The following is an 18,670-nucleotide window of genomic DNA, read 5'->3' as shown; positions in this document are numbered from 1 at the left end:
TCCCAGCAAATTATACATAGCTGATCATGGTCTATAGAAATGCATATAAAGCATGGGAAATGTAACGGATTTTTTTCTGCTAAAGCACTTTATTTCTATTCCACTATTATTATTGCAAAGGATTATTCTAAGAAAACAAATAAGTTAACCTGTTCTTCAACTCATAACTTGTACAAAATAATGCTTGAGCCTACCAGTGCGATGTCAATAAAACTCACCTTTGTTTCACTGGAGCTAGTCCAGAACTGCAACCCTGAATGCAAACTACAGTGCATCATTAGATGGCATTTTACTGAAAAGGAGTTGTATTCATAAAGTCCAATGATTTACATAGTTATTCTTCGATTCCTTGTATCCCTGTTTGGGGGCGGTTTCTGAAAGCTTTCAAACGTCACTGATGACTGTTTCTAATGTTCTCATACTCAAATATTCAGGAGCATTTTTCCTCTATTTTGCCAGATTTTTTTTTCAAGCTTAAATAAATAGACATTTTGGGTTTCACGTGGCAGAGGGAATGAGAGCACTCATTGGCCAGACCTAAAAACTCAGCCCAGCAGGTGTGGCTCCGTGGTTGAGCATCAACCCATGCACCAAGAGGTCACCGGTTCGATTGCCGGTCAGGGCACATGCCTAGGTTGTGGGCCAAATCCTCAGTGGGGGGCATGCAGGAGGCGGCCAATGTTCTCTCTCATTGATGTTTCTATCTCTCTCTCCCTCTCCCTTTTGCTCTCTCTAAAATCAGTAAAGAAGGAAAAAAAACAACCTCAAACTGTGGGTGAGCACATTTGCAGCCAATCCTGATACTATACCAGTGCCTTGGGCAATATTGCAACATAGTGTAACACTGCAGACCACACATAGTGAGTGAATCAACAGCTTAACCTGGGACCCTAAACTATGGAGGAGTAGAGTGATCTTCTCCATACCTTAAACTTCCCAAGAGTGCTAGAAGCAGAGAGAGCTTCATCTCAAGATAATAAAGCATGAGTTTCAGTGCCTTTCCCTTGCTTGCTTCTACTACCAAGACCCCGTTTTTCTACCTAAGCAGCCACGTTGGGAGGTGATGAGTGGAAGTGATTCTTTTGTCACCTGAGACCCATACGTCTTCGGAGGCAGACGTTTCAGAGCCTGCTTTCATCAATTCATCATCTCTGTGGCTAAAATCTTTATTTAGTAATTCTTAACATGAATATTCCCACCACCGCTAATACCCTGCAAGGAGCTAGAAGGAGCAAACGCCATGGTCTCTCTTGGTTTCCTGCCTCACTTGCCCACCACACATTCTTAAATAACAGTCAAGTAAGGGGCTGCGAAGCGTTTATCCGCGGACACAAAATTGTCTCTTTATTAATGTGTCTGCAGCACCTGAGTCTGCACATGCCATTGAAAATTAAAGGGCCACAGGATTTCAGATCCAATCATCAGGCTGCCAATTAACGTATCATTTGTCTTTGCATAAAAATCATTTGGGGCTGTTCTTCTTCTATCCCCAGGCTCTTATTTACTGTAAATTTCCAGCAGGCAGTATGGACAACAGCTGCTCAACCTATTTGAAAACTATGCAGCACAGATTCATTTGCAAATGGACACTAAGTAAATACTTGTTGGTGATATGGGACGATCTGGGCAACATTTTCATTGAAGGTGTTTGATGGGGATCAAGTCTTTATGGAAACAGTCCTGAGCTAAGAACCCCTGCCACAACTACCATATGTGGAAATCCCTACCTTAAACCAGCTCCGCGGATTAGATAACGCCTCAGAAACCGGAATCCATTCACGGCGTCAGAAAATATGTTTGCAAGTCTGAGCAGAGCTAAAAATGATTTCTTCTCCTCTACCTGGGAAACAGAAGTACTAATTTCGTTCAAAGGAGATGACTCCCCAGAGCACACTCTGCAGCTGACACATTAAATTCTGCTCTTGACTGGATCTCTTCATTTAACATTTTCAATAAAACATATTTCCAGTTTTTTAAAACAGGGAAATGTATGCTGAGCTTTAGAACAACAGCATGACTTTAAAACGGTTTTCCTTCCCAGCTGGGCAATGCTTGTTTTTGTACAAAATAAAGCCAAGTGCTTTCCTTCCTTCCTAGTATCTCGAGTTGATAGGCCTAAAGTTCCCGACAAAATTGTTTGGGTCCTCTCTCTGCTCCCCGGGGAAAGCGTAGATTTCATTCTGAGGTCATGTAGTAGAGGCAATACAATGTTATAAAATCAAAGGAGGAGAAACCTGAATTCCCGCCCTCCTTTGTTCTCCCCTTGGTTTCTCTGGATAAGGGCAGGGATCTGGGTCTCTGCTTCCAACTTCAAAGGAGGCCTCCTGGCTCCCGATCTGACCGTTAAGGGTGTCAGGGCCCTGGAGGCCGCTTGTCTCCAGCCCATAGACTTTACCATCAGAATTTTGATGTTCAAATTAAAGTTACACGTTAGGGGGGAAAAAATAGCAAATCTGGTCACCAGTTGTTCATTGTTGTCAGTAAGCGTGATAATCAAAAATAGATTCACTGTCTATGATAGCATAATACAAACAGGAAATTAAGGGATCTCTTTTGGGTCGTTGTCTCCAGCTGACGTGAACATAGTAAATTAATTTAGTAATCGGACTTTAGATTTATAGCAGCACCTGTGCTAGTTAGGTAGGGAAGGCTGACTCCCAGCATGGGCTCCTCGGGGAGGGAGCGGGCGCGCGTCAGTCCTCGGGCGCGCAGCGCAGGTCGGTTTCCAAGGCCAGCTCGGCTCAGCACTGTAATCCGTACTGTTTACCATCACGCTCTATCTGCAAATCCAGAGACTCAGAAGAAATAACAGCCTCTTCCCCAGGACTCAGCTCTGGACGAGGATACATACCGCGAATAGCACGCAGAGGCTGAGCAGTCACAGACCCCGTCAGGATTATGACAACACAGAGCAAGGGGCCACCGCGTCCCATAATACGGAGAGGACCAAGCAGTACACCTCTCCAAGCCCTCAAACCCACACTAACCCAGGCCCGCGGCAGAGCCAACAGAGCAAAGTCCGACAGGAGTCAAATGTCTGAGGATTCTGGGGTGGCACCAGCACAGATATACGGAATATCCTCTATTCAAGTGTCTAATTTTGAACTAGCAGAGCCATTGAAATGGCACAAAGGGGGAGAGGGCTGTTTATTTATCAACCTTTCTTTGCCAAGAACCCCCAAATACTATTACTGATTATATTACCTATTCAGGACATTATTTATACTACAATGGAGCAATTAAATATGTAAATATTTGAATAGCATTTTTCATGCACAAAGAGTCAGTGCCAAGTAACAATACGAGTGATAACAGCTAGCATATACTGAGCACTGGCATGTGATGGGACCTGGCACAAAGGCTGTGCACATTATTTTATGTGACCCTTGTGATATTCCTATAGGTAATAGATATACTATTAACCTTGCAGTTAAAATACTGACTTTGTTCCCTGGCCGGTTTTGCTCAGTCATTAGAGCGCTGGCCTGCAGACCTAAGGGTTGCAGATTTGACTTCCGGTCAAGGGCACATACCTGGACTGCAGTCTTGATCCCCAGCCCTGGTAGGGGTCATGTGGGAGGCAGCCAATCAATGTGTTTCTCTCACATTGATGTTTCTCTCTCTCCCTCTCTCCTTCCCTCCCTTCCACTCTATGTAAAAATCAATGGAAACCCTGACTGGTTTGGCTCAGTGGATACAGTATTGGCCTGCTGACCAAAGAGTCATGGGTTCAATTCTGGTTAAGGGCACATAATCTTGGTTGTGGTTCTGTCCCCAGCTGTGGTCAGGATTGTGTGGGAGGCAACCAGTTGATGTCTCTCTCACGTAGATATCTCTCTCACGTAGATATCTCTCTCTCATATAGATATCTCTCTCTGTCCCTCCCTCCTTCTCTCCCACTCTAGCTAAAGATAAATAGGAAAGTATCCTCAAGTGAGGATTAGGGGGGACAAAATCAATGGAAAACTATCTTTGCGTGAGGATTAACAAAAAATAAAAAACTGAGTTTGTATCTCTACTCTCCCACTTATACATGGTGTGACCTTGTATAAATCTCTGCATCTCTTAGCCTGGTCCCCATATGAAAATTAAGAACCTCATTACCTGCCTTCTATACTCCATATGATTATCGTGAGGATCAGAGACAATGGATGGGAAAGCTTTCTATAAATTAATAAACTCACAGATAAAATTATTTTATTATTTATAGGATTAGGTGTCTTTTGTTAAAGTATACTCGGCATGCAATAGTATATTAGTTTGAGGTGTGCGACACACATTGCTTCGACATTTATACACCTTATAAAGTGAGGATAAAGTGTTTAGGTGTCCACTTATGGTCACTGGCTATCTTTTGAATAAAATGTTGTAAATGTATCAGTGTTTGCTTAAATATGGCAATGTTCCTGTTAGTACACACATGTGTCATAAACCCATTTTCATGTAGCCCATTGGAATGGAGAGAGACACCTGTCAAGATTTCCGTGAAGTGTGTAAACGCTTTTACAGAAGCCAAGAAAGCTTTGTGAAGGCTGCAGGTGGTGAAATTATCAATTCCATCTAGGCTTTATTTTAATAAGTTCCTTTAAAGATGGCTTTTTATTATATCCTACAGCTATTTAAAAGGTGTTTTCATAAACACTTCTCTTTTATAGCTGCCAATCTTTTTCATCAACTCCCTGTGTCCCACAGAAGTTATCAACATCAACTTTCCAAATCTTAAAAGTCTTCATTAACTAGGGCTAATTATTTGAGGCTGGGGCCTCTCTTTTCCACTTCGTGTGCTCCATCAGTGATTCTGCAGAGAGATGCTTCACGGTGTGAGGTTTAGTGGGCTGGGTTTTTTTCTTCCATTGTGGGTCACACTAGGACTACTTCTGTGAAATTCAATTAGAACCTTATAATAGTTCTCTGTAAATTTCATTACTTCAAAAACAAACGGTAAGATCTTGAAAGGAACCTACAACTGCTGGAGAGAGTTTATTAACACTTTGTCACAAAATGTGTTTTTGGTCGTAGGCAGATCAATCCCACCTGCTTCAACTGGTTAAGTCCCTCCGCTCTCAACGTGAAGAACACAGAGTTCTCCGGTGCCCTCAAAAAGGGTGAAAGACACCCCAGTTCTTCACACCATACACTACTGGAGAAAATTTTCCGCTTTCAATTTGGGGGGAAAAAACCCTCACTTTTTATTTGGCATAACAATTATCTAGGGACCATAAATGAGTTAGGGGAAAAAGGATTATTTTGGAGTAAAGAGCCAAGAGAGAAAGAAAATTCTGTAATTTTAACAAGATTTAGACCTCATTTGCCATACTCTTTAACAGAGAGCGAAGGGGGCCAGCTGGGCAAATCAATGCAATTATGAGCCTATTAAAAAATGCACACATGGGAAGCAAACTGATCAAAATTAGGTAATATCAGCATTTAAAATTTAACCCTGCATTCAACAGCCTGCTATTTAATATTTGTGATTAGGTACACAAAGAAAAATAGAGAGAGCAATTTTATTAACAAATGACTGAATTTTAAGATATAACTTTGAATAAACTGAGTTGCAATAACAGCAAATAAAAGTCAAAACAACACACACACAAATACACAAAACTTCTATTTTACCAATATCCAACAAGGTCTTTCATTGTCCACAAACTCTAATGAGCTAATTCCCTCTGAAATCACTGCAACATCCAAACATAAGGACTCAGAAGGAGTAAAACATTAAAAAGACTGAATGACAGCACCCTCAGGGTGAACATAATAATCCGTGTGGACAAGAGAAGAGGTTGATAAGGAAATCTGACATAATGGAGAGATCGTGAACTGAATCCAGTCACATTCAGACAGTATTGGAATAGGGAAGCTATAAGTAGTCAGGAGACTTTGAACAACTGTTTTTTACAGATGTAAATGTATCATTCTCAATAGCCAGAATTGGCTACATAATTGTTAGTATATATACTTCCAATAGCTCCTTTGTGGTCTTTGTTTCTGCTTTCTGTTCTTAAATTGGAAGTTATTAAAAGACAGAAACACAGTGTGTGTTTCCATTACAACTAAATCTTTTATGGCACCTGGTTCAGTACTTCTGTGATATTTTATAAAGCTCATTAAATGTATGTAAACTGACTGGCTTACCAGCATGGCAAAAATTTTGTTAGTATTTACACAGCAATAAAATCAGTAACAATCATGTCAATTTCTACACACTGTATGTATGGGCTCCACAACAAAAAGGGATCACGTTTACTAGTTGAAGAGTATTGCTCTGATTGCTTCATGCCAATAATAAATGATTATACGATGATTTTCTCTTTAATACTTTCTTACAATGAAAGTTTAGGTAACACTTTGTAGTTTAAAATGCTGTTCTGGAATATTATCCCATGTAATCTTGTTTAATCCCAGAATATTTTGCTGAGCTTTTGTTAGTTTTTCCAGTAACTTCTTTGTCTGTATCTCCACTCTACATTAACCTTCAAATGGCAAGGCATTTGCTCAAGGAAACACACACACACACACTCAGAACTGTCTGCAATCACTGAATTATAATTTACACTTAAGTCCTATCCGCTAATTTGTAAGTTGCCAGCTACCTGTAACTCCCTCTGACCATGTGCATCAATTTGGTAAATGAAATTCAGTAAGAATTGTCATCACAACTAAAAATATACATCTAAACTATCAGAAAAAAATAAGCTGTAATGTCTTTGGTGAATCCTTTTTTTACTGGTTTTCATTCACAATTAGCCTCTTGACAAAGTAATTAAATTATGAAAAAATTATAGGTTTATTCTTTGCTATATTTCTAGTTTTGCAATAAAATTTCTGAACTCATCATAGAAAGAAAACTAACCTGCACTGAAGAAAACACTAAGACTACCTTTTTTGGACTACACGACATTAATATTAGGTTCAAATAACAGAATTTGATCTGCCCCTTACCAAAATCCTTAATAGGCCATTGATGGCAGCATCTGCCCTTCTAACATCCCTCTTACAAATTCTGGTAACCTTACAATAGTTACATCGGCATGTAGGACCCCAGATTTCAATATCTCATTTGTCTGCCCTTGGAAACCATTAATCTCATGGCACTCTCTAAAATGTACTCATCCCAAGTCTATTCCTTTATGGTCGATCTGACAAGTTACTCTGAACTGAGTTATCAGTATGAAACAATGCATTTCCATTTTAAAAAGGACCTTCTATCCCTTGCCGGTTTTGCTCAGTAGTTAGAGCATCGGCCTGCGGTCCAGAGAGACCCAGGTTCGGTTCCCGCTAGGGGCGTGTACTTCGGTTGCAGTTTGTCCCCAGCCCTGGTTGGGTTGTGCAGGTGGCAGCCACTCAATGTGTCCCTTTTACATCGATGTTTCTCTCTCTCTCTCCCACTCTATCTGAGTAAAAATAATAATAAATAAATAAATAAAAATAAAAAAGGACCTTCTGGAGAGCTGGTGTTTTCAATGCAAAGAAATGACTTCAGTGATGGCCACTTCAAATACACATCTATTATTGTGATGAAAATGTGCCCATACCACACTGACATTCAGTCACCTACTCTAGCTACTCACAGGCGGGGTCTGACTACAAGCCCAAATATGTGTGTCATCTGTCCATTACAATGAATACACCTATGGGTCTTGCTCTCAGAGAGTTTACACTACAGAGCAGCAGTTCTCAATTAATAAGCTTTACCTGGCGTCCCACTTTTAGGGATTCCAATGTGCTGTCTAGAGCAAAGATCCTGAATAATCTGAGCTAAATTTGGAAAATCCTGTTCCAACCAAGAGAGGATAATACCCCTTTAGAAAAAATCAATAAACAAACAACCATACATAACATACATACCGTTTGATCCATGAATAACAGGTTTGAGCTGCTCGGGTTCATTTATACTCAGATATTTTTCAATAAACAGTCAGCCCTTCAGATTATGGGTTTCATATGCATGCATGGGTTTTGCATATGCAGATTCAACCCACCTTGTATCGAAAACAGTATCTCTGAATTCCTAACCGCGATTTCTCAGCCGCACATTTCCACATGCGGGTCAAAAATACCGTTTTCCACCTGCAGTTGGCTGAATCCGCAGACACAAAGGGCCAATGGTAGAGTCAAAAGTTATACACGGATTTGCACTGCCCTTGAATAATTTGAGGGTTATTTAAATATAAATATATATCTTCCTGTCTTCACTCAACCAGCATCTTCCTTCCTGAAACACTTTCTAACTTCTACATCACTGTGCTCTTCTAAACTGCTTCCTGCCTCAAATGGCCCTTCTCAAATTCCTCTAAAACCTCTCAAAGCTGTCCTGTCCAGGCCTCATTCCTCAACCCTCTTCTCCTTCTTTCCTTAAGTAGATGCCCTCTCTTCAGCAGTGATTCTCAAGTGTGGTCCTGGTCAAGCAGTCTTAGCAGCATCTGGGGAAGTTAGACTGAAAATTACTGGGTCTCATTCCAATGCTGCTGAACCAGACACTGTGGGGAGGGCCAGCAATCTGTACTTGAGCACATCAGCCCTGTCTGTGATTCTGACATACACTAACCTTTTAGAACCACACCCATAGGTTATCTCATCCAATGAAAAAGCCGCATATGATTATGTGTATCTCTCACCTGGACCCCTTCCCTGGACTCCAGATGCTGTACCCAACTGCTAGCTTAACATATCCACTTAACAGATCCAGGCACCTCAAACTTAATATCACCTAAATAGGTTTCTTGATTGTTAACTTCTCCCAACTTTGTCCTCCCTTGTCCTCCGGAAATGACACTATTCAGCTGCTCAAGCTAAAAACTGAGACTTCGCCATTGATTCCTCTTTCATGCATCCTCTCATCAAATCCATCAGCAAGTTTTATCACCTCTACATCCAAACCATATTCAGATCCAATTATCTCCATCATTTTTCTTCTCTATTGTCTTAGTCTAAAGCACTATCCAAGGAAATAGGATCAGCAAAAGTCAGAGAAGAAAATTACGAAACAGAGATTTTAAGATTGTAAGGAGTCGGGGCAATATAATAAAACAAAAATCAAACAAGAGGAGCGTCTCAGGCAGGAAGCAAGAATCTACATAAACACCTAAGGATGTCAAGAAAGAGGAAGACTGAGAAAATAAGTGTGTGATGCCTAAGAGGTCAAGGTAGAATTTACAAGACTAAATAGACTAAAAGCATGTATTAAGAAATATTTTAAGAAAGAGAAGGAAAACTATAAGAGCTGAACGTGATCTAAAAAAATCAGTACTTCTGAGGACATCTGCTAAGGTGGGAGAAATGACTGAGGATTTGAGGAAAGTAGGAAAGGTTTGAAGAGTCACCGCAAGGACAGGTACTAAAACAGCAAAGGAAACAGAAATAAGTAACTTAGTTAACCTTAATGTGAATTTGTGTTCTGGAATGCGTGACTACCTCATCCAGAAATGGGTCAAACGGAATATTTGGGATAGTTCTCTTCATGGTAGATCCTCCAATTATTTAAACATTAATATGGCTCATCACATGACTTATTTTATTCATAACACTTGGCATCCACCAAGAAAGGAATGAAAGCATCGGACTTGTTACCACATAAAGGTCCTACCAGAAAACTGTATCACAAGTAACACAGCCCTGGTATTTCTAATTACATGAGACTTCTTCCCTTCCTTGGTCCCTGTTTGCATTGTTGTTGGAAAAGACAGCTAATCCAGCATCGAGGAGTGTCGAGAAAGATCATTTCTAGCTAAAATAGAAATGATAAGAGAAAATCCCATGAATAAAAATGTTGAACCTCAATACACAGCTAGAGGCATAAGCTGACCCAACATGCAGTTAAATCTGCATCATCTACATAATAATAACAGATTTTTATTTCATATATAAAGGTTATTTGACTTATTGAATTTATAGTGGCAAAAATAACCGCTTCACTTTCCTTAAAGTTAAATGTGTTTTTCTATTTATTCAGTTAATTAACTTTAGTTGAATCACTGCTATGTGCCTGGCCTCGCACAGGGGCCCGGGGAGGTGGAGCCGGCCCCGCGCAGGCGCCCGGGACGATGGATCTGGGATCCGCGCAGGCGCCCTGCGGTGGAGCTGGGATCCGCGCAGGCGCCCGGGCGGTGGAGCTGGCTTCTGCACCCAAGCAGCACGCAGGCTGAGAGGCAGCCAGAATCAGCACAGCCAGAGAGCGCGGCAGCACCACCCCTGGGATCAGAAGGGTCAGCTTGACCAGACTGGAGGACCCAGTGAGAGAAGGCAAAACACTGATTCTTGAAGGCTAAATATGAGTTTTCATGATGAAAGGAAGGGATATTCTGACCTTTCTTTCCTCATAAACCCTGGTTTCCCTACATAACTGCTACTCAAATAAGGTCTGTAAACTGGGGCAAATTCGTAATCTATTTCTGGTCCAAGATGAAGTAAATAGAAAAATTTTAAGTAAGCATTTGAAAATTTTTATATCAATTTGACAGAGTAATTACAAGTATGTTAAGTCTAGTAATAAAAGTCAGGATTTGTATGTCATATCTATTTGTTTTTATCTCATTGTGCTAGTAATTCGCTTGTATTTGTTTTTTAAAAATACTGGTCTGTGATACATTGGAAATTTGGTTTTAAAAAAAGCTGAGCTGAGACCGGCCGTGTGGCTCAGTGGTTGAGGGTCGACCCATGCACCAAGAGGTCACCGGTTCGATTCCCAGTCAGGGCACATGCCCAGGTTGTGGGCCGATCCCCAGTGGGGGGCATGTAGGAGGCGGCCAATCAGTGTTCTCTCTCATCAATGTTTCTATCTCTCTCCTGCTCCCTTCCTCTTTCTCTAAAATGAATAAAGAAGAAAAATTTTTAAGAAAGTAAATATTTTAAAAAAAACTGAGCTGAAAACATATCCACACAAAAACTTGCACATAAATGTTTATAGCAGCTTTATTCATAAAAGCCAAAATTTGGAAGCAACCAATATGTCCTTTAGTATATTAATAGATATATAAATTATAGTACATCCACATAATGAAATATTATTTAGTGCTAAAAAGAAATGAGCTTTGAGCCATGAAAAGACATGGAAGAAGCTCATTTAAAAATACCAACTAGCCCTGGCCGGTTTGGCTCAGCGGTTAGAGCGTCGGCCTGCGGTCCGGAGAGACCTGGGTTCGCTAAGGGCATGTACCTCGGTTGCAGTTTGTCCCCGGCCCTGGTTGGTCGTATGGGTGGCAGCCACTCGATGTGTCCCTTTCACATCGATGTTTCTCTCTCTCTCTCCCTCCTGCTCTATCTGAACAAAGAATGAAAAAGTGTCCTCGAGTGAGGATAAATAAAATAAATAAAATAAAAAGACCAACTATATGATAGTCTGGTAAAGAAAAATATGGATACAATAAAAGGATCAATGATTGCCAGGGGTTAGGGGTAAGGAGGGATGAACAGGCTGAGCACAAAGGATTTTAAGTCAGTTAAATTATTTGTATAATATCATGGTTCAAACATGTTATTAGACATTTGTGAAAATATACACCACCAAGAGTGAACCCTCATATAAACTATGGACTGTGGGTGCTAATGAATGACGTGTCAAGGTAGGCTGATCGGCTGTAACAAATGTACCACTGTGGTGCAGGATGTTGATGGTGGGGGAGCTGTGCACATACAGGCGCAGCAAGTGTAGGGGAAATCTCTGCACCTTCTGTTCAGTTCTGCTATGAATCTGAAACTGACCTAAAAAGGTGTCTCCTAAGAAATATCTGTCCTTCGCCATGGATGGTTTGAGTGGCACCCCTCTTACTGTCATTACGCTGACTCTGATCTCTACCAGCCACTCAGACTATACGAATCATCATGGTGACTCCTTCTAGGAGGCAAGAACACTGAGGGGTGGGAGTGATTATTCACCACATGCCGCGAAGCTTCGTGCAAAAATTGACAGTAATGAATTTCAAACAATTTAGAAATATATCAGGTAAAATGTGAAACCCCATCATAACCCTATACCCCATAGACTACAAGAATCATTGATATAACAAACATTACTTTACAGGTTTTATATTTGTGGGATAGTGTAATCTATACTCACTTGTAACTTTTTTGTTTTTTATCTTGCATAGTTTCTCAGGCCAATACAAAAATAATAATAACTGTAAAGATGTAACATTTATTATCTACTTCGTGTCAGACAATGTTCTAAACATTTTACAATATATTATCTATTTGCCTCTCGCGAAACCCTTTGAAGCACATAGTATTATTATATCTGTTATACAAATGAGAAAACTGAGGCACAGAGAAATCAAATAATCTGCTCAAGTTCACACAGCTATTAAGTGGCTGATCCCAGCAATTGAATTGTATATATAGTTTTACTTTTTTCTTTTTAATGAATACTTAGCATTTTTATTATTTAATTATTTATATCCTCGTAGAAACTCGGGGTGTTTTGTTTTCCTATTATAAATCATGTTGCAACATCCTGTACACATCACTTGACGCACTTATACTAGTGTTTCGATACAAGAAATCCTTACGAAGTGGAATGCTAGGCAAAAGGGTTTCATACATTTTGATGATAACATATGTTGTTGAGTTGCCCTTCAAAATGCAGTTGTATCAATTCACACGCACACCAATTATGTATCAGAGTTTTCAGTTATTTATCCTTTATAAACACCATATATTATCACTTAAAAATCTTTTTCAACCTGGGAATAAAAAATACCTTATTGTAGATATTTATAAAAATCTTAAAGTTGTATTTTAAAAAAACGTGAAATTTCTGGAGATGGTTGTATATGGCATCTGGGCTTATGAGTCAAATTCCTCTTTCTCACTCCCCCTTCTGCTCCACCTGGGGGGAAGAAGGAACAGACGCAGACCTCCCTGAGAAGCCCTGGCACCAACTACAACTCACAGGGTTTGGCCAAAACTGGATCAGCTTTTGGAAAGTACTAAATTCACAGTCCTCCAACTTGCTGCAGTCAACCACCTGTCAGTCACTCATCCTGGGGCGTGAGGCTCTGGTTTAACTTTGCTAAGGGCTGCACAGGGAAGAAAAAAAATCACACGAGACAGTATCTTCAAGCAGTATTAGCTTTTCCTCTTCACTGTCCTCCACCTTGAGCCCACCAAATATTTCATTTGCACGACATCCTCCACTTGAGCTGCTATCTGCCCTTTAAGTAGCATCTTAACATTCACGGTCCTCCAGCTGTCTCTTTTCCCTTCTTCCACAGGCTGACACTTTCCCTGGAAGTTTGTGAAAGGTTTGACATTCACGAAGTCTAAGGTCTTCTGGTGATACCAAAGGTAACAGGAATGGAAGTATGATTGGCGCTGTGCTACATTATGTCTCCTTAGCATGGTTTGGCTCAGGCTATAGAACCTGGGCAGCTGTAACACAGACAGAGGCTGTGGCCATTTGCCTTCTATTTTATGATCATCCTGTTTCATTACTTTATGCTTTCACTACATCCTGGCCTCGCAGTCTGAAGCAGCAGGCTAGCGAGATAAGGCCTTCTGGTAATAAATAAAAGGAGAACGTTAAAACCACAAGAAAGGGAATGTGGAAAATTGTGATGACAAGGCCATATGTTTAGCCTGGGATATGTACTCTAAGAGTAGTTGGGAGCCGTTTTACCCTCTTTAAGGGGACTTCACATTTATACTCTGCCTATCATCCAAACATTCATAAAAGCCTATGCTTCAGTCAGGAAAAGAGACTATTTGACAGCACCCATTTCTTGTTCTAGAGGGTCAAGTACAAACAACAGGCACAGAGCAAGTAGCTTCCACTCAAGATACAATTCATGTAATTCTGGATTTTACCGAGGAAAGAAATTAGAAAAATATCCATTTACTGATGATTAACCACAAATAAGATCACCCTTTTCGATCTCTTATCCTTTGAGACGACATGGAGGGACCTGGAAAGTATTATCCTAAGCGAAAGAAGCCAAGCAGAAAAAGACAAATACCACATGATCTCACTTATATACGGAATATAATGAACATAACAGTCTGAGGAATACAGTAGACCCAGACACATGGAAGTAGGGCACAGACTGACATCCCTCAGAAGAGGGGATGGGGGGGTGGGGGGGTGGGAAGAGATAAACCACAGAACTTATATGCATGTAGGCATGACCAATGGACATGGACAACTAAGCCGGGGACAGGGTGGAGGGGGGGTGGGGTGGGGGGTGCCAATGGGGTAAAAAGGTAAAATATCTGTAACAAAAAAATAAATAAAAATTCATAAAAAAAAAAAAGATCACCCTTTTCAGTCACCTTACATCCCCAAATGTGCAGATAACAGATCTGCAAAGGAATGGTACAAAGAGGTGGGATAAATGCCAAATCGTTTAATGAATTGAACAACAGACCAATTGATAAGTAAGTAGGGGGTGGGGAGAAATCCTTGCAAGTATCCCCGTTATCTTTGACACATCCTGGCTTGCTTGGCAACTGCAGGGGAAGACCCCCCCTTAATGTACAACGCTTCATTTTACTTTTCATTCAAGTTCTCAACTTCAAATATGGATCTGAATTCCAATGTTAAGGAAGTGTATTCCACTAACGGGGAAAACAGAGAATAATGAAAGAAATTTTAAATGTCCTATGCACAGAGGAAAATATTTTCAATTCAAATTTAGTAATATTTAGGATTTTTGCTTTGTGTAGCTAATTCACCTTCCCCCCCCTTGACCACTCAACACATTGCTTTTTGTATGATCAAGAAAGAAACAGAGGTTGGACAAAAAGCTACAAACGAAAGGAGTGGACTGGGAAGCATTAGATGTATTTACTGAAGCACAAAGGCTCCCCCTTGTGATGTCTTACGGACAACTCAGGCGGCTGGCGAGGAGGCACAGGGACCAGGGCCAGCTGTCAGGAGAGCATTTGAAATACTAGTTACTGTATCTTATTTCAGGTTTTTCATGGATTCAGATCCCCTGCAATATATGTGAGTAACCATAGAACCCAAGTAGTCCAGGTAAACATCATTAAAAATAGATGCAAGCATTTTACAGAAACTACAATAAATTCCAAATGGATTAAAGCACCCAGTGAAATTTTTATGAATAATTTTATGATCTTTGATTAGAAAGAAACTTCTAAACAGAACATCAAAGTCACAACCCATAAAAGAAGAAGCTTTTAGATTTGATACATAAAATTCCTAGATGTTATGTACACTAAATTCCTTAAACTAATTTTTTTTAAAAACCTAGGAAAAAAGTGTTTGCAATATATAGAACAGACTGGTAATCAATACATTTATGAAAAAATGAGCTATTACACAATTTTTAAGAAAGAAAAAAATACCTTATTATGACTAATAAACACACTCAGATATATCCATATTTACATGGAAATGAGCATTTTTTTAACTAGAACTGCCATATCTACCAATTTATCAAACATTTTTGTATAAATAAGCAATGAATATTCAAAATGTTGCCTATTATAATGAGGTATTGAAAACAACATTAAATGTTCATTGTTACAGATTTGGTAAATAAATTGATTCATTTTTACAAGAGAATACTATGGAGCTGTCAAAAATGAAAATGTAATGATGCTGCATGATTCCATTAAATGTTCAGGATAAAATGTTAAATGAGATAGACAAATATTTCATAGTTCTATTTTCTATAACTCTATTTGTATATGCATTATAAATTTCTAGGAAATTCATAGTTTAATTTCAACAATGGTTATCCTGGGGAACAGTGGCAGGGAATTTGTAAAGTGAGAAATGCTGTTAATTTTCAGTTTTTCTTGATAGCTCCCTCTATTTTCTGAGATTTGTACAACAGCACATATAAATTTTATATTAAAAACTACTATTTATTAAACATATAGAGTAATAAAATCCTCATTTTAGATCTTTTTTCTCTACCCTAACTGCAAAAACTTCAGATAATGAGTTGGAAAAAGCTAAAGACATGAACAGTTGACTTTTTATTCTGTGTTGACTATTCTTAACTCTGCAGGAATTTTACTCTAGCAGTTCGTTCTGAATACAGACAACCATAGCTAAAACAAAACTTTTAGAATGGGGTAGATTTCTGCAATTATTTCCTCCAAATGTTCCATTTTGCAGATAAAAATGTTTGGATTAGGAAGATGAAATGTCTTTCCCAAGTCGCAAAACAAAGGGCAGCAAACCAGAATGAAAATTCAGATATTCTCACTCACTAACATCTTGTTTGACTCTAAACCCCGCTTTTGTGACTTTTATTGTGAATGAATATAGAAACAGGATTAAAGATAGTTGTCATTCCATGTTAATGGTTTCTTAAACAATGCCATAAGTAATGATACAGACTGCAGTAGTATTGCCTTATTAGTAAGGACATGCCCAAACCGCCCATAACCTAAATGTCCCACTGGTAACAACAATCATGATGACAACGATGATGACAATGATGATGACATACTATCGTTGAATTAATGCAGTGTACAAATCATTTAATTTTTACCACTTAGATAGAAGCTTATTATTTTTTGTATTTTCTCGAGGTTTAGAGAAGTGAATTAATCAATATCATGGAGCTGGTATGACATTCTAGCACCTTAGAGGTATGTCTGGCTCCAAAATTAAAAAATAAAGGATGTTTCACTGTTACTTTAAATGGCCTCAAATATTTAAGACATATCACATGTTTTCCTGAGAGTAGGTTAGAACTAAGCACTGTTCTCATAATGTTCAGAATATTATCATGTGTTATCTGCTGTGGTGCAATATATTTTCATGCCTCCTTTAAAAATGGTCTCATAAATAACGTGGGAATCAATAGTGAACCTGTACAGCACACCCGGAAGCACTGACCCCTCACATGCTCATGAGGAGACAGCGTGTCTTTCCACTAAACTGTCTTCAGACAACTTAAGAGAAAGTAGTGAGAATATCAATAAATTATTACATAGCACCTATTCAATTCTACCTGGATACTGGTTTAAAATAGGTAATAGATGTAAATCTTTAGTACATCTGACTTGACTAAAATTTTCTGTAAATCTTATTTCTTCCTCATGCACTTACTGCTTTTGTCACATTCTTCTTATGTTTCCAAATTACGTTTCATTAATTTCCTTTTCAATTACTGTCCATATTTGTCTGCTGTAGTCTTAAACTGTACTCTTATCTTTTTCTCCGTCATTCATGTGGTAGTTCCCATGTACTGGTCCTCAGCCAGTCCTTCAGAAGTAGCTCTGGGAAAACAGTGCAGGAAAGCAAGGGGAACCACCACAGACACACTAACAGACTGGAATCTAGGCATGTAACACAAGGAATCAGCTAGTTACAGAGAGAAGGTAGAGAAGCTGAGACAGAGTCCCCCTCCTTCTCCTCAAGTTTAAATGTGACGAAGATTGTCCTTGACCAAACTCTATCCAGGCTCCTCTGAGCTCTCTTCTCAACTAGGCCTCAACCTTGGCTTATCAAGACTTGAGCAAACACTAACAGCTCTAGGCCACGACCTGAGAATGACCCTACCCCCCCTTAAAGTAACTGCCTGAGAAAATTTAAGGTTTCCAAAGGAATGTTGCTGTTTGTTCCAACCAACATCTGAAGAGAGGGCCCCTGTGTCTCAGTCTCTATGGGTGGGGAGGGTCCTAACTTCAGTAATCGCCAGTTAGCAAATGCAGATGAATTCCGTGTAGGCCAACTTGCACTTCCCTGGATCTACTGAGCCGCCACTCAACACCTCCCTAGTCCCACACTCTTCCCTTAAAAGCCCAGGCACCTCTGTGTAAAATGAAGCTGAATTCAGTTCACACTGAACTCTTTCGCCTATTGCAATAGTGTGTTACTGATGGAAATCTGTCTATTTATCTTTGACATGGGAGGCATCCCAGAAACAGCGATATTTGGCAAGAAAAACAAAACAAAACAAAACAAAACAAAACAGGAAGAAACCTGGGCACTTGTAGATGTGGTGGACAAACACCTCCTTCCGATCCTTTCTCGACAGCTCTTGTCCCTTTAGACACTCTCACCCTGGAGAAGATGATGAGTGGGATTCAGAAGAGAGGAAGTCGGATGCCGCTTGAGTAGGGCTTGTTTTATGCTCGAGTTAAAAAGAAGCTGAGGAGGCCTTAGGTTCCTTTAAGCCTCTGCCAATCAATTCACCAGGGTGAAAAATGAGATAGGAACTTTGGCTCCTAAACAATAAATATTACCCACGTGCTTAATCAGAGTTAACACCCAGCCCCGCATCCATGATGGGAGGGAAAAACTCCAGTTGCAAGAACATGACCAATGGGAATGAGAAGTGGCGTGAATCCAACCTAGAGGGCAGGGAGTGGGATCCTGGGCCTGCGGGCAGAAAAGAAAAGATAACAGTAAAGTGTGAAAAAGTACATGTAAGGATCAGGGGCTGGAGTCAGCTGATCTGAACCCAAACCCTCCCTCTGGCTCTGACCACTTGTGTGTTTGTGAGTTATCTTGGGTATTTCACTCATGTGCTCTGAGCTTCAGTAGTTTTTCTCATATCAAGGAGGTAATAATACCTGCCTACAAAATAACACGTAAGCTATGTAAGATGCTCAGCACAGGCCCCAGCACCGAGGAGAGTCATCAGGTGCAGGGTGGGATTTTCCTGTTGCTCTTTGTTGCCAACTCCCAACAAGGATTGTTAGATTTGGAAATAAAAATATAGGATGTCCAGCTAAATGTCAAGGTCAA

Source organism: Molossus molossus, unplaced genomic scaffold (assembly GCF_014108415.1).
Source record: "Molossus molossus isolate mMolMol1 unplaced genomic scaffold, mMolMol1.p scaffold_m16_p_7, whole genome shotgun sequence".
NCBI classification, from domain to species: Eukaryota; Metazoa; Chordata; class Mammalia; order Chiroptera; family Molossidae; genus Molossus; species Molossus molossus.
The sequence above is the reverse complement of the archived record's forward strand: the minus strand, read 5'-3'. Positions refer to the sequence as shown.